Genomic DNA, 5,783 nt, shown 5'->3' with positions numbered 1-5,783 from the left:
AGACGGATGCTGTTCTCCGTACAGCAGCCACTCTCTGCTTTTGCTTCCAGCGTTCCAAGAGGAACTGGTGCACTGCAGGCATGCGGGATGAACCTGCCAGATTTAATAATAATCAAGACCACTCTTAAATAAAAGTCTCCAGAAAGAGAAGTGAATGGAAAAGTTAAACGTAAGGAGGATTTGCACTGTGGCTCATCTCCCAAATCGCACCCTTTTTGTCACATTTCAGAATGAAGGAAGTGAAGAGACTCAGGAGGAGGCACAGGGACATTCACATTCACAGGTTGCAGCGAGGGGATCATCACACAGCTGTCTTTTGCCTGGGTCCTTCCAGGAGCCACACAGCAGACGTTCTGAGGAAGGACCGATGTGGGTGGAGCAAGGAACTTTGAGTCAAAGTGCATTGGTGGAGAATTATTTTCAGTTTAACACCACTATAAGCATATAATTCAGCTTTCTGAAATTTAGAGGGAAACATTTAACAAAGCCGGGGTGTGGAAGGGAAAGCAGGAGACAGGTATATTTGTACACCCTGTGAGAGCTTCATACTATCAGTGTTTTGTTAACTTTCCCCCCTTGCTGCTAGTTATTTTATTCTTTTGAGATTGTAAGTGTATTTCTGACTTTGGCTGTCACTTAGCCTCTCACATGAAATGTTTCCAAGTGAAAACTGTGACACCTGGTGCATATTTTGGCTATCGATACAATTTTGACATTGCTGCAGAATAAATAGAATTTCTGAAACTTCCAAACAGTGAGAGTTACTCAGGAAACACCCTAAGAAAGTCAACACTTCACCACCTTTCATTACCACGACAGCCACCGTTTGCCAGAGGAATTTTTATCCAACATTATTACTCGTTTAGTAGTGTGTCCATAAGAAATGTAAATATTCCATCAAGGAGTACTATTTTTTTTCTTTCTTTATTGATTAAGGTATTACATATGTGTCCTTATCTCCCCTTTGCCCCACCCACCCCACTCACGTTCATGCCTTCACCTCCCTGGTGTCTGCGTCCATTGGTTAAGCTTATCTGCATGCATACAATTTCTTTGGTTGATCTCCCCCCTTACTCCCACCCTCCCCTACTTTCCCTCTGAGGAGGAGTACTGTTTTAATCATTAATCATATGTAGCTTACATGATATTTATGACTCAAGTAAAATCACAAGTGTCTGAAACAATGGGCATGTTCTAGTTACTAGTTATGTGTAAGAAATACCACAGAATTGTAAAGCTCTACATTCACCTTTCATTGGATGCAGGCTGATCACAGGCTGGTCATGCCTTTGGGTGAGGGGGCTCTCTTCTGGGAGGCAATTTCCAGGTAGGTAATCAGGTGAGAGCTATCAGCTTCCAGCACCCTTAGTTCTTTACCTTCATATACTCGTGCTAGTCCATACTTTTCCTCACTGTTTGTCTCCAATTGAAACAATTTTTTTTAAAGTTTTTCTAACAGGCCTTGTGATTTCCACCATCAGGGCTTTTCAGACTTGTTATTTCTTCAGCCTCAAATATTCTCCAACTTCATTTTTCTCCCTTTCCCATGCACAGCAAATGTTGATCAAGCTTTAGAAATCCACTTAAATGAGGCTTAGGAGCCCACATCTTGTCTACAGTCAGATCATCAGAACATTACAGAAATAGAGTTAGAAACATAAAAAAAAACTTCTGGAAAATTGATACGGATATATTGTCATATTTTTATACCAATAGCAGATTCTGTGTCTAACTCTAAGTAGATTTTCAATAAATATTTGTGAATATATAAATAAGCCTGATAAAAATATGCTTATTAGAGAACTTGCATTTATTTGTTTATTTTTAAATAATATGAAAGACTTCATCAAACTCCATGAATAATTTAGATACCTTATATCTATTACAATTGTTCTAAATCATATGATATTTTGCAATCCAGCAAAGAAACAGGTTGTCAAAACCCCAGGGAAGGGGGATGGAGTGTAAGATTTTTTTAACATCTGGTCAGTTGAACATCCTACAATACACAGGACAGTTTCCTCACAACAAAAAATTATTGGTCTCAAGACTTCGAAATGTCTATAGCATTTGCTCCAATTAGCTATGACCAGTGCATACATAAAAGAAAGTAAGGACAAAAGAAAGAATGGGAGAAGAAAGGAAGAAGGAAGGAAGGAAGGAAGGAAGGAAGGAAGGAAGGAAGGAAGGAGGGAGGGAGGGAGGGAGGGAGGGAGGGAGGAAGGAGAGATAGAAAGAAAAAAGTAGGAAAGAAAATAGGAAATTAGGTATACTTATTGAGGCTTGATCTTTGAGGTACCTTGTGCTTTTATTTGGCTTTTAGCAATCTTCCCTTCTTGTCTTTTTAAATTCTCATAGGCATCTACTCAATAAAACCTTAAATCATATCTGTCATTTTCCACAATTTAACCAGCCTGACAACTTTCATGTGTGTTATGTGCCACTGAGAGTTTGCTTGAATGAGTGATGTCCACAGTGTCCTGTCCTCAACAGCCCTGCTCAGCTCCTGCAAATTCATGCCTGCAGCTTCCTTAATGGAGTCAACCCATCTCATATTGGATCTTTCTCTTTTCCTGCTGCCTTCGTGCACTTTCTCCAGCATTATTATCTTTTCAAAAGAATCCTGCCTCTTATGATGTTCCTAAAATAGGACATAGCACTTAGGACTATGTTAATTTTCAATATACTTCCTCTGAGATTATTAACTGCAAATCTATGATATCAATGCCAATTTTACTGTACCTCCTAGGTGCTCACTTTTTTATTTCCTGATATATTTTGGACTTTGATTATCTTCTACCAAACATGTGACTGCCCTTTTTCATCTAATAATCATTTGACATGAAAGGAAAGTTGGAAGTGGTGAATTTATCATCAATATCTACATTTGATGGACACTTAGAAGCCTCTATATCTTCCTCTGTTGTTCCTTCAGATTTTATAGCCATTCCTCCTTCTTACACTTTGAAGACATTCCTTTATCATCAGGTGTCGCTTAACTGTAAATCACTCTCAACTCGATATTTCAGCAACATATTCCATTTTATTTTTTATCTCTCATACAGTCAAACAGTGTCTAGCACAAAAGTTTAAAAATGTTTCTAAATGAAATGAAGCAAAGAACTGTGGAATAAAAAGAATAATATATGTATATTTTGGGTTTGTTAGTGTCTACAAATACTTAATTTGTACTTTACTATTTTCAATTTTGTTAGTATACTTAAAAGATTAAAACAATAAAATATTATAATTTAATTAAATTCTTAAGACTTCTTTGTTTTATTCAATAAATGGTTTGACTATCCATATACTATACTGTGCAATTTTTTATAAGTTGGAATTTGTTTCTTAAATGTATCATTCTCCTTTTATCTTAAGAGAGAAGTGTGTCTTATTCTCTTAAAATTTTACTTTCTTTTTAGATACCATGTCTTGTAACTACATGTAATTTCGTCCCACGGAATGGCATATAAAACACTTGCTTTAGTGTATTTGATGTATACTAAAACTTTTAAACTTCACTGTAGCATAACTATTTTTGTTATGTGTTTTATCTTTGAATATTTTTACTGTTTATATTAAAATCAAGTTTGCTTGTACTACTTTCAGAAATATGTGTATCATTCTGAGTATATTATTATGTGCCCTATGTAACAGATACAAGAAGCCTTTCTAGTGAGATTCTATCTGGAAAATATTCCTTTAAACCTATTACTCAGAATATGGATAGAAGGGGAAAATGAATAAACCAAACTGTTAGCATCTCTAACACAAAAGCTTACAATTTATAACCTCAGTATTTGGCACTAAACCAGGATAATTTAGAGGATCTGCTAGAATGGAAAGATTTAATGGTTGGTGTGGGGCCAGCCTGACCACAACAGTACAACTTGCATTGTCAAGGGTAGGATGACTTTACCTTGAAGATGGCAGTGATGGGAGTTAAAGACAATACAGCAATGACATGTCACAGTGACAAGGCCACCAGGATCTCCATTAGAACAAATGACAGCTACAAAAAAAAATGTTTGATCTTAATGGTTACGGTAAAAAGACAGCAATAGGAGGTACAGCATTTAAGTTAATGCTACACATAATTGTGCAGAAGCCAAGAGAAGACAGTGTAAAATGGACAGCAGCAACAAGGCCAACTGTAGCAGTGGTTGAAAAGTATTTTGAGAAACATTGTAATTATTGGGACCATGTTTAGCAAAATAAGAGTCATTACCAAAGGTCTAACAAAGGCTTATTTTTAACTTGTGAAATCACTTATATGAACTGTCTTGCAAATAATTCAAGAAATATGTTAAGTGATTTTTAAAAATTACATAAAATTGATATGACTAGTATGGTCCCAGCTATATGGCTATTTTAATTACAGCAGGCGGACATTGAGAATCTGCAAAGGAAGTGTTTGAGACACTGAATTACTGGGTAAGTAATTACCATCAGGTGATGGAATAAGGAGTCACATTTTAGAGATACATGTAACTTTTCATTAAACATAACAATAGGAGTGGTTTCCTTTGCACTTATTTTATTGAATGGGAAATTCTAGAATGAAAAAGTACTATTAGTAATATGAAATAATATGAAGTTGTTTGAGAAAATAACCTCAGCTAGATGCTCACTCCACCACCAATATTTAATACTACTAGGTTAAATCTGGTATGTTTCATTACTAGACATATTCACTCACTGAAATATTTTAAAGTTGATTAGATGATTCAATTTTAAAAAATTGAAACTTATCAAGGAATTTAATGTGCTATCATGACTAATCATTTTTAAAGCTGAATGTATTGGGGTGGCATTGGTTTACAAAACCATGCAGGTTTCAAGTGTACAACTCAATAAAACATCATCTGCACACTGCATCATGTGCCCATCTCCCCAAGCAGTTTCTTTCTGTCCCCACCCCCACCCCCCACTTTGTTCACCTTCACCTACCTTCACCTAGCCCCCTTCCCCCTTTCCCTCTGGCTATCATCACACTGTTGTCTGTGTCTATGAGTGTGTATATATAATTGTGTGGTTGTTGTTGTTAATCCCTCCACCTTCTTTCACCCAGTCCCCCACACCCCTCCCCTCTGACAGCTGTCAGCTTGCTCCATGTATCCATGACTTCTTTTCTATTTTGTTCATCAGTTTATTTTGTTCATTAGATTCCACAAAGAAGTGAAATCATATGGCATTTTCTTTCTCTGACTGGCTTTCATTTTTCTTAGCATAATGACCTCCAGGTCCATTCATGCTATAGCAAAGGTAAAATTCCCCCTTTTTATGGCTAATTTGTATTCCATTGTGTAAATGTACCATAGCTCTTTTTACCACTCATGTGCTGATGGGCACTCATTCTGCTTCCAGATCTTAGCTATTGTAAATAATAATGCAGTGAACATAGGCTACATATATTCTTTCAAATCAGTGTTTCAGGTTTTTTAGGAGATTATCCAAGAAGTGGGGTGGCTGGGTCAAAAGGCATTTCCAGTAGTAATTTTCTTGAGGAAACTCTATACTGTTTTCCACAGTGGCTGCACCAGTCTGCATTCCCACCAACATTGCATGAGGGTTCCCTTTTTTCCACATCCTCACCAACACTTGCTGTTTGTTGATTTATTGATGATAGCCATTCTGTCGGGTGTGAGGTAATATCTCATTGTGGTTTGAGTTTGCATCTCTCTGATGATTAATGAAATTGAACATTTTTTTCCCATATTCCGATTAGCCACCTGTATGTCCACTTTGGAGAAGGATTTATTCAGGTCCTTTGCTCACTTTTT

The sequence above is a fragment of the Myotis lucifugus genome, unplaced genomic scaffold (genome assembly GCF_000147115.1).
Source record: "Myotis lucifugus unplaced genomic scaffold, Myoluc2.0 scaffold_174, whole genome shotgun sequence".
NCBI lineage: Eukaryota > Metazoa > Chordata > Mammalia > Chiroptera > Vespertilionidae > Myotis > Myotis lucifugus.
The sequence above is the reverse complement of the archived record's forward strand: the minus strand, read 5'-3'. Positions refer to the sequence as shown.